The sequence below is a fragment of the Ixodes scapularis genome, unplaced genomic scaffold (assembly GCF_016920785.2).
Source record: "Ixodes scapularis isolate PalLabHiFi unplaced genomic scaffold, ASM1692078v2 PGA_scaffold1__304_contigs__length_218370807, whole genome shotgun sequence".
NCBI lineage: Eukaryota > Metazoa > Arthropoda > Arachnida > Ixodida > Ixodidae > Ixodes > Ixodes scapularis.
The window spans coordinates 195,365,523-195,377,604 of NW_024609846.1; the positions used below are offsets into that span (position 1 = coordinate 195,365,523).

At 44.2% G+C, this 12,082-nt stretch overlaps 1 protein-coding gene across 1 annotated transcript in view; it reads left to right on the top strand.

The window, feature by feature from the left end:
- The window catches only part of LOC8031149, a 33,819-nt gene that overhangs the window by 6,462 nt on the left and 15,275 nt on the right, over window positions 1–12,082 (top strand). The window lies entirely within an intron of this gene.

A 12,082-nucleotide genomic window follows, 5' to 3' on the forward strand; every position in this document is an offset into this window, starting at 1 on the left:
AGGGATGATGTGACTACTTCAGCTGCTTCAGCACAAACACCTCGCACTAGGACTGCGGTGGCGAGCTGTATTCTAGACCCAGGCTAACGCCATTGACTCGGAGGCGTTTGGGACAATGAGAAGTTGCAATTCTTAAAATGAGTGTGGTCAATTTGATTTAAATAATTTCTAAAACATTAATATTGCTTTAAACACTTTACTTAACGTTCTACGGACGCAGAGACATCTAACTGTGCGAGATAATGAATATTTTTTATTCACAGAAAAACTCCTGATAAAGGACATTGCGCGGTAATTTATAAACCACGCGTTGCCCTAGTAGCTATGTGGTTGCGTTGTATTATAAGAGCGCACAAAAAAGCACACCTCGCATCGAATCGTGTGAAGCTTTTCCTTCTGATAATGAAAATGTTTACTTTCCTATGATTTCCACTAGATATTCCAGAAGCTGAACTATCAGTAGTCGAAGTCTGGGACTATTTTGCTTGCAATTTAAGCTTTAAAATAATAATAAAGAAATATTCAGTCGTCAGAAATACAATAAATATGCTGGTATAAACAATTTGTTTACGAGTTTGACCATGTACAGGGACACTCAAAATTCTTCAAACAATTACCTGTTACAAAAGAAACTTTTTTTAACTTCCTTTTTATTTTTTAGATTTCTCTTCGTTTGTGTATAGTAACTGATTCTTCTATTTGTTTTTGGGTGGGTTTTGTTTCGAGTTCACTTATTCACGTAATCTTTCTTTTGTAATCTTCAAAATACTTTTTTTGTCCTAACTGTGCCAGCGTATGTGATGAGTTAATTGTTTAATTAATTGATCTTCGAAACACATGTGACGTTTGAAGCATTTAAAGGGACCATGAAACGATTTTAAAGTCGAATTTCATCCACCGCACGTCGTAAAAGGTGTGAAAAGGAACACAAAAACACAAGACTAGGGAGCCAAAAAAAATTATTTGCTATTGAACTTTTAAAAGAAAACTGGACTCTTTTGCGACTTCTTTCCTTCGAAAGCTCTGCCTTTTCACTACGATGCATACGCAGAATCGGTGCACGTCAGCCGAATCCACATCGCCTATTGGGTAAGAGCCTACCTCACCAGCACCGCGATCGTAAACAATAAATAGCCGGCGAATGTTTCCTAAAAGATTTGTTAAATAATATTCAGATCCACATTTTGTAGCATAATTAGAGATGTGTGGCGAAAATTGCCAAATTTGATAATGCTGAGAGCCAAGCGCCATCTATCGTGTAATAAACGAAGCAACTACTGCGCGTGCGCAGTAGGGCAGGGCCAAGTTCAGAACGGTTATTTCCTTTGGTTTCCTTCCTCTCAAAACTCTGACTGACTGAACGTTTATTTTTCTACGTGTTCATCTCGCGCGTGCCGACTTCAAGCAGCAAGAAAGAAATGTACTTAAAACAAACCACGACGAACAAGAACGCTGGATCCACAAACACCCGAGAAGAGCGACAACAGCCGCGAATCCCGCTCCGACGAAACTCTCAGAATATAGGCCTAGCAGGCACTCCGACTCGGCGCAGCGTTGCTTCGTCGCAAGACCGTCTGCCTACGCCCGGCTGGCGTACTGAATGGAATATGCCCGCGCTACCCTTGTGGACCCTTCCGTATTATAGTTTGATCGCTGACCTCAATTTTAGGTTAAGAGGTGAGGTCAATCTCTTCCCCTTGTTTTCCGAGGCAGTGTTGACGAACACTCGTCGAAAAGGGGCCCTCGTCGATCCTCTCCTTGTTTTGTGTGATATAGAGCTGAAATAAACGCTGTATGGATTACCTTCGTAGCACGGTATGTACACTTTGTTATTGGTATGCCATTTTTATTCTGACAGACTGCACGTCACTGTCGAGCTGTAACAGTTCGTGGGAGGTATACGTGCAATACCGGTCCAACCTTTCTTTGCCGAGTGTCGCGTCAGTATCGAGTTGCAATTGTAAAAGATCGGTCCCGAAGCGCTTACCAACAGCGCGAATACAGCTCTTCATCAAACGCGCGCGTCCGCTCCGAGTGTGAACAGGTATTTACGTGGCTCTTGCTGACAGTTCAAACGTATCTTTTTTTAACGTCGGCTCGCTCCTGCATCTCCGAGACCGCGAAAAACGCCGCGGCAAATTGTTCCCATCTGCACTTCCCAACAGGCATACCGGCGTATGGGACTAGTCCCATGCTGTCGCTGTAGCGCAACGTATCTCATTGAATTTCGTTCAGCTGCGATGCGGCGATGAGAGGCGCCGATTCAGAAAATACGTCGGTGACATCGGCGCAGTAAAACCCACCGGCGCACCCCAACTCGCTAACGCTCCCATCTCCTACTGCAGAGAGAACTTCCGGTTCCGGAAACATCGTACGTCACGGCTTGTTTTGCGGTCAAGAAAAAGTCGATATTTCATTACTTTTTTGTGTAGAAGTTAATAAACCGAGACGAAAACGGATGCCTGTTCGGCATTCAGTGAACATTGACGGTGTATTGTAAAAGTTATGTGGAAAAAGTAAAAAAGTCATTTCATGGTCCCTTTAAACACGGTGCATGCCTCGGTGAATGCAAAAACGTTCAACGCTCACTCGCGGTGCTCAGTCAAGAATATAGTGCGCAAGTATTTGAATTTGCACTTTTGTCCCTATAGAAATACAAAACACGTACTGTAATAGCAGTTATATTTGCTTTTATTCCTGTAATTAAAAAAAAAAAACTAATATTGACAGGCGTGACACGAGAACATTATGATGGATATTTGAAGTTTTTTTTTTTTTTTATTACGAGCTCTCCAACGATGGGAACCGGAGTGTTTTAAACCCAAGCGTCCTAAGACATCGCGTCATAACCGAGCCATAAAAACATTGAACTTAAAAATGAAATAAAACGTATAAAGCTTTTCGCTAATGTTACACGTATCAAAAATCTCCAATTTTCCCATTATTTACTTCGTTTTCAGTTATTACCCTACATAACTTTGAGTATTGAAGCATCCACCGCGCTCCCCAAAAACCTTCCGAACGTCGGTGTGAAATTTCGATACATTTGGGGTTCCAGAAAACCAAATGTGTGCCGTTAATTTAAGAAAAAATAAATAGGACCGCAGCCACAGTGTTTCTTTTATGTGTGTTCATGAAATCTCGGTGAAGTTATCATGAACGTGTGCTTTGTCCCAGTTCCCTGCGAAGGCTATACAATTCCGCAATATTCCGGTTCACACGATCAACAAAGTTGCGATATCTGGACGCCCTCGATTCCCTCGCCCTCCAATGAACGCCGATTGTTAAGATACCACTCTGGTGTGTAATCATTGCATACTACGCAGTAGAGTCAGGTAACACATCTGCAAAAGGTCTGACTAACTTCTTACAATCTGAACAGAACAATGACCCACATTAGGTACCCTGGTTCGTTCGTATCTCGGATGGACTTGACATTAATGACGACGCAGAGGAAAGTTACAAAAGAGTCACGCTATCGTCGCTTCCGCATCCTGGTTTACAGGGCCGCCTGCCGTCGTTTATCTCAGGGCGAACGCGGATCTTCTAAAGCAACCTTTTGCGTGCGCACCTCGGGGATTGGAACATTGCTATTCTGCTTTGAAAAGTGAAATGACTCAGGAAAAATATGTCCTTGTCCGGGCCAACACAAAAAAAAAACGTTATCAGGAAATGACGGTGCCTATCTCTTTCATATTGTTTGTGTAATGGGCAAGGTCAAACTAATGACCTTTATGGATTCTCAGTCTTGTCAAACCGGGAATTGTGCATCGTTCCAGTGGTAAGTGTTTTTCAGATATACAAAAGTAAAAATCCAAGAAAGGTGTTGTTCACTGCTAACGCTAAAGCGGTTTTATGTTAAATATTGCAATGTCATGGCATATTTGGCTGTTAATAGATTAAGTAGCTAAATGCTATCAGCCACATTAGGATGAATTTATCTATATGGGTTGTGATCCACGCTCAGATTAAGCTGATTATACGCGATATTGACGGGAAGCAGCGATGAAAATAATAATAATAATAATATTAAAAAGAACAATAATTGTCCTTTCATTAAGTAATTGATTCAGTAACGTTCTGAGAAATAAAACCAAAAATGCTTGTCTGTTAGGAATCCCGGAGAAAAGCTCACCGGAGGAAAGCTCACCGCAAAACCGGCGGATGCGGAGAAAAGCTCACCGGCCATTGAGCGTATGCGGAGAGGAGCTCACCGATTTTTTTTTCTTCTTTTTTCATGCGTAACATATATCAATTTATTATCATTAAAATTCGTCAGCTTTGCTAAAAAGAAAATGTCCTTTTTGTATTATTTGTTAAGCTTATAAGGTAGATTGCTCCCGAATTAATAATTGCGGGCGAGTGTTTTCTGTGGCTTACTTTGTAGGCAACGAAATTTCAACTCAAATTTTTATGAACTTGAAGAACAATGCCGAAAATCCGAAAGCGCATGCGCGCAACAACGCGGTGCCTGAAATTCTCTTTGAAGCTTTTGTTAATTTTTTGACAATAGGACAAAACAGTCAGTAGGATATCGAAACTTTTTTTCTTTCACGGAGAAGCACGTTTTCCAGCCGTTCGTGCTGGTGTTTCCACGCGTTGCCTTTGTGTGATAGTGCCTTTCTACGGCGAGCTACCCATGACCTTCAGAGCTGCACACTGGCACCGCTGTTACTCGTGACCTATATATAAGAAGTAGTCTTCTGTAAGGTAGCGAATTGGGCGGTTGGCAAACGTTATACATGATAAAATCCGCTCAAACGACGACGACGGAGTGAAGACAACAAACACAACAGGACGAATCTGTTTTCGCAACTAAAGTTTTGTTAGTGAAATTAACAGAAAAAAAAACAGCGTAGCCGACACTGATTACATCAACAAACGCCTACTTTTTTATTAGGCACTACACAATATTTGGAGCTGAAACGGTTCACACACAGCTATTCATATTAGCTCGCAAAGAACAAACATCTTTATTTGACAGAGCTACCGACGGCACCTTGCCAGTTGTCAATAAATTGTTGTCTTTTTACCGGCGTAAAATGTTCTGATTTTATACCCTTGCGGCTTCATTAATATACAAAATGGGTGATTACTAATTTCTGAGGAATTAGTAAATATGCCCAATGAACTTCAAGAATATTGCAAAAAAGCGGACATATTTTTAATGAAGTGACGAATGCGAATTATGTTAAATTGCAACGTTTGATGCAAAATCCGCTAAGTTAAAAAAAAAATAAAATCGGTGAGCTTTTCTCCGCATCTGCTAAAAGGCCGGTGAGCTTTTCTCCGCATCTGCCGGTTTTTCGGTGAGCTTTTCTCCGGGGAGCTTATCTCCGGTGAGCCTTTCTCCGGTAAGCTTTTCTTCGGTGAGCTTTTCTCCGCCGCCCGTCTGTTAGACCCCCAAACCTGAGAGGCAACTTTACATAGTAATTAACCATACTTTTACACTATCCAAATACAAGCAAGCAAGCAAGCAAGCGCTCGTTGTGCACAAGACCATAGTCTCCTCTATATTCACAAATCCTGGCAGTCCGACGACGGACCCATAGAGTGCCCAGTCGCAGATTTGGAGCGCGAGGATCTGGTAGCACAGAGCATCAAAGAGCCACTTCTCCTTCACTCTTGTCCGAGTTTCTTTGCCGCTGTTTCTTCTTAAGATGTAACCAACTAGCCCAACACGTCACATCGTGGCTTCAAACAGCTATTTCTCGGTTAACCTGGACGTCAGCGCACAGCTTTTGCAGTGGCGAAGACCCGAAACTCACTTGTTCGATCGGAAGAAGTGTGTTTCGGCGTCTCGCCGCAGCGGGGCGCCAGTCACGTGGCTCTCCACTCTTCCGTTGTGTGCCACTCCGCCTTTTCCGTTTCGGCGGCCGCTTCTCGTAGTGATCTGCCACGCTTTGTCAGTATAAAGGAGGCAATCACAAGACACGAAGCGTTGTCGAAGGCAGAAAGCTCACGCTGCAGTTGAGACGACTGAAGCTCCTCCCTGCTGTTCTCCCCTCGTCAGTGATTATGAAATTTAGGCTGTCGTGCTACGCGATAGCGAAAATAAGAACAAAAAGCACACAGGAAACGCATCCTTAAAAAAAAATAAATAAATAAACGACGGAGTGTAAGAGGAATAGTTGCTTCGTCGGACCAATCGCGTCACATTACACCCTTCGGGCAAATCTCGAGTGCTAGGTGTTCCCGGCGTGCCTGTCAGAGCATCCGAATGAAGCGCACGTGACCGCGAACTGTCGTATGAACTGCCCTAAAGCTCTCATCTGCTCACGGCGACCGTGGCCTTTCGCTCTCTGACAAGCAGGCCGCGCCAGGACGTAGGCGACGGGCTGTTAGTCGAAAGACAATTCGTAGCAGGTCAATTGGTAACTTCGTCACATAGAGCATTTCGTCATGGGGAAATTTGTCGCGGTGACAGTTCGTCAGACTATGGAAAGGACGCTGGTTTTCCGTGCCATTTTTCTAGTACCTAGCACATTGCTTTTATTGAAGCAAAAAGGTTCGGAGTCTCTTATAGTAAATGCTTTAATCGATGTTTCTTTCTCGATAGACGCTGTTTGATTAACCGGGACTTCAACACAATCAGGGACAAGTCGTCCCGGTAACCAACAGGAAGAAAACGACAAATATACAAGCTTGTCAAAACGCATTTATTTAGAAATGGTTATTCTACCCCATAGATACATATTCGCGACTCCAGCAAAACGGACGCCGCCAAGCGGGAAAACCGGGAACCAGTTGGTCCAGGTCGCTCCGCGCCCCGCCGCGTCTCTGATGGCTTTCGCGGACACCTGCTGTCGGCGCGGGGGCGAGCAATGTAGTTTGACGAAGGTCCGAAAATTTCTTAAGTTTGCCTGAGCGTTCATTAGTGTGGTGAAGCCTCAGTAGATTGTTTCTTTCCATCACGTGTTTGAAAGCCCGTTTACTCCACAACACATGGTCGCGTGCTTTCAATTTTTTGGATGAGGAGGAATCACGGAAAAACATTTTAATTTCTCGTCTGTCTCTAATCACATTCAAAGTGACGACCGCTTGGTAACTGATAAGTGGTTTCTTTATAAGAGTGTAGAACAGTGGACTGAGGTCGACAGACGAAGTGTTTCACTGGAGGGAACAACAATGTTGCAGTCAGGTGAATAGGAAGGTTCGATAGCTGCTTTCCTTGAGTTTGGTTGTGCTCGATTAGCTTCAAGTTAATTTGAGCCACTAACGCCGGCCGGTGCGATGGCTATTCATCTTGGCGGCTTTTCGCCGAAAAAGACCACATTGAAGGAGTTGAGCTAATTTCGCAATTACTTAATTCAGAAAACCTGCTCGCTGCATATGATTAATGAGGGAAATTATCTGCTTTCAAAAGGTGGGGGACACGTCTCGCAAAGTTAGAAGCTGTCACGTCATTAGGATCTATCGCGCCTCCAATATTTATATTATAACCCCTGTCGAAGCCAGCAGCAATATACGTCTACATTGCTCAGGCTGACCGGCCACAAAAAAATACTCATTTTATCCGTTCAGGATTCGAAGTCAAGTTCAATGCAGAGAGGTCTGAGTGAATCTCCGATGAAGACTCTCCTCAGTTTGTCCGCATTCGTCTCCGTTCTACCGGCTAGAACCATTTGGCTAAGTTTAAGTAGTATCCCTCAGTCTGTCAAATATCCTTTTATTCAGCAGTTCACCTAATAGTTAGTCAACTAAGTTCACATCTCAACCCGAATAATATACTAATATCGCTTTAGTGGGACATAGTAGGTAATATAATACATAATCCGCTCGTCAAAATGACTTCTCGATTGCTACAAAAACCTGAATTGAAATACGAGTATCAGCTGCTTAGTGGGGCGCCAGCGGGTTAACATGCTCCTTGGCTCAAGAAGCGCTTGCTTAATTTTCGTAATTTTCCTGCAGCCTGTGTTCTTGACCGAGCACACGACTGGAGCGGACAGGCACAAAAGCTCAATTTCGCGGACAGATGAGTCGCATGGTCGAGGCATGCGGGTTAGCTAAAAATTACTCTCGGTGGAACAATTTTGTAGCCCTCGCCGCTTTATTTAGATGATCAAAACTAATTAGAGTCTATTACCGTTTCTCCGGAGCCCATAGTTTCGGTTTTGATCGAGGTCTCCGAAACGAAAGTTTGACATGAAAAGAACAAAAAAACACCGGCAAAACAAAAATATGCCCGGCGAGTTTATGCGCACCGGTTACACTTAACTGTCTCAGTTCAAATACCCATAAAATTGGGCATTCAACAAAATAAAATTTGTTAAATTGAATGCGCCACCCATTGAGGCGGCCCGGCCGAGCCGACGCGACCTGGACTCAGCCGCCATGTTCGTTTGGTGGTGGCGCCCCCTATAGGTCGCTGGAGTCGCGAATACTCATAGTAAAATGCTTCGGGCGCACGCCTCGAGGTGTGCTTCGGGCGCACGCCTCGAGGGTGTCTGTGCTGTCGGTTTCATCGCAGCGTCAAAGAGTAACTCGAAGGTGCTTGTCCCTTGCTTCTAGCTTCTTCGACACTCTTGTCGAGACGACTCTGCTTGCAGCTCTTAAATTCATATCGGCCAGTGCCCACTCTTTCTTGAGCGACTCCAGGAACCTCCAGATATTCGGTGATGCACAACTGACGTTTCTCTCCAAAAGAATATTATGGCCATTAAATGATCATCACTTGAGTGTAAACGCACGAATTGGAGTAAACAAAAACACTTACATATCAAGAATTACGTGCGGCCCATTGTGCCATGCCTCCACACTGTTGTACGTTCGCGAAAATCCGTCAAGCGTCGACTCGTAGACAGACCACAGTTTGAGATGAAACCGTGCCGTGCAGGCGGAATTCCGACGCGGTCATCCGGTGCACAGTCTTTTTCACAAGTTTAAAGGAGCTGTGCAACAATTTCAGGGCTTTGCTTAAATAATTGTGGAAGTTGATGCCTGACACTTCTGCAGTGAACTACAGAAAACAGATTTTGCCTGGATACCCTAGTTTTTACTTAAAAAAATGAAAAAGATCCAGGTTTTTGCCGCCTCTCAACTCGTGCATCGTCTTCCGGGTCACGTGCACAGTGACGTCACTAGAGTAGGCGCGGAGTTCCGGAAAAGTTCTCTCTTTAGAGCCATCAGCGAGCAGCGAGAACTCATCCGCTGCCGACCGCGTGACCACCCGTCCTTGCCAGTGTGGCGCTGTCCCCCTCCCCCTCCGGCTTCTGGCGGCTGTTCGCGGTTTTGTGGACCTAGGATAGATGGCGCCACTAAAACTCCGTATAATAAAAGTTTTGTCGATGATACCAGGGTGTTGACGCATTTATATATATGTTGGAACGACAAGATTTGTAAAAAGAGTTACCTTTTATCGAGCAGGTATTCGCACAACTTGCTATCTTTCTTACAACGACCCAAGTGACGTCACGCCGCTTGTTTCTCATGGCCGCCGCTCGTGGCTGCAGGTCGGGAAATATTCCAAGTTTTGCCTCGCTATTACGCGGCGGAATCGCAACATTGCGATGAAAAGAGGTGTGTTTTCTGCCATTTGTGACACAGTGAACAATATCAAAAGCAGAAAATGCCAATTCCTTCAACGTTAAAATCGTTGCACAGCTCCTTTAAAGCCCACCACGCTCGTCGCCAAAGCGGGTTCACTCCCGTGTGGCGGCGCTCTTTTCGTCGGCGCTCGCTGGCTGCGAGATTTTTAGAGCGAAGGGGATCTCGCTATTTTGTGCCACTTTGTTACCAAGGCGAGCGCGACGCGAAAGCCAAGTTTCCCTTCGTTCTCCAAAGTTTCGCAGCGCTCCAGCCGCGAGCGCGGTGGGCTCTAAACTTTTGAAAAAGACTGTACGTGTCCTCAAAGCAGTCAGACACCAGTCACACCACGATCGCCTCCGGAACAGAAGACTTCCAGAAAACCTTGTAATCTTAGCTTCGGAAATGTTATCGTCAAGAAGAAATGCCAGTGCCGGAAGCATCTTTGTCTAGGATGAAAAATGTGTCTTACTTAGATTACAAAAGAAAAAAAAAAGGCACGATAGTAAAAAAAGTATAAAAAATGATATGTTTAAAAAAAAATCATTGACTGCAAACTCCTTGTCGGTGCCATAGCGCGCTTGAAAGCCCAGCACTTACTGCTTTCGACTCTACGGCGCTATGCGTAGATGCATCTATAGGGTAGACTGACCATTTCTAAATAAATTCATTTTGACGACATTGCATATTTGCTGCTGTCGTTCGATTAGTTAGCAAGACCACTCGTACCCGGATTGTGTTGGAGTCCCGGGAAACCAGAGAGCGTGTTTTGACAAAGTAACAGCGATTCAACCAGCTATTCTAAGAGACTACAATTATTTGTGTCTATCGAGCCTGATTTGATTTGGGACATATCTGCCGAGCACTAGACAAATGGCACCGTAAAACAAAGTTCTTTCAATAGTCAGAAAAACTGTCACCGCGACGAATTTTTCAATGACGAAATGCCCTATGTCTCTAAAGAGTAAATACATATTGAAAATGACGACCCGCAGCGAAATACAAATAAAGTGGAACTGTATTTTGTACTCCATCTGAAGAATTTATGACGGTTAAAGGTGGCCGTTTCAGCTACCCGAACTGACTGCATTTTCGGAATACCCGGGATTTCTACTCCCCAGCATTTAGATTGAAAATAGGTATTGACAAAACGACAAATTAAGGTGATGCCATACCAACATTCAAATTTTTCCGCGCTTTCTAGTGGGGTGACGTCACATGTAAAACTTGCAGATCGAGCAGGCCGTTTAAGAGACATAGCGTGTCGCGCATCTTGTTCCATCCTCTTCAAGTGTGCTACCCCAGCACTCATTTGACGCCATAAAACGTTTTCGCTTTCAGTGTTGCCAGTAGAGCCTTTGAGCCTAAACAAAACAGCGAGAACCAAACTCAAAGATTTGACAATTTCGCGTCAGAAAACTACTTTGGCCTCTCATGGGGGTACCAGTTGAACTGTGTTTACTTTTTTTTTTTTTAGTGTTTCTTTTTTACGCACGTTTGTGTTTTATTTTTCATAAAGCTCCACAATACCTTCCAGGTCGAATATAGACGTTTCGAAAACCTCTCTCGGAGCACACTCACACCTTCTGTTTTTGCTTTAAAGGACACATGCAAAGGAAAAAAACATTTTTTTTTAAACGGCTTAGATGGAAAAAGGACGCCATAAAACGATTTTACAACGAAGAAAAAAAATTTTTAGAGCTATATTTACGGCGCAAAACGAATTTGTAGTTGGCGCCCGCGGGCACCGCGGAAAAGTGGTCTGTATTTATCACGTGACTGGTCTTTATTTATCACGTGGTGCTTGCGTTCTTTCGGAAGCTTCCTATGGCCTCTAAAAGTAACTTATTCATCTTTGTTTGAAGTATAACAAAAAACTAAGGTGAATAAATAACTTTTAGAGCCCAAAGGAAACTCCTGAAAAAGCGCAAGCAGACGTGATAGACCTGTGCGCCGGCCAGACGACGGCGGCGGCGCCCCGAATCAGACGAACTTGTGCGGCGGCGGCGACGGCGGCGTGGAGAAACGCGTTGAAGCGGCGTTCGCACAACGCTCAGCTTGCGGCGGCGACGCAGCGCGGCGGCACGCGGGCCTACCACGTGACCAGCGGCGGCTCCCGCGAGCGCCAACTACAAATTCGTATAGCGCCGTAAATATAGCTCTAAAAATTTTTTTTCTTCGTTGTAAAATCGTTTTATGACATCCTTTTTCCATCTAAGCTGTCTAAAAAAAATGTTTTTTTCCTTTGCATGTGTCCTTTAAGAGGCTAATGTATTAAGCGATAAGCCACAGTGACTTAATTGGAAAGCGCGTCAACGGGAGTCATCAAGATTTCTTCACGCATTTACCTTTGCGTTTAGCAGTATAATTTCATTGTGTGTTTGAAATAAGGATGGCAATGTTTTGAGCGACCATTGGTCATAGGTAATGCGTAAATATGATATCGCCAATACTCACATAGTCTCGGTTTAGCTATACGAAAATTTCAAGGGTTTTAAGATTGCCTGAGAGATGGCGCATGTGCGTCAGTGTATTTCCTCGTCGAAAGCGCTTA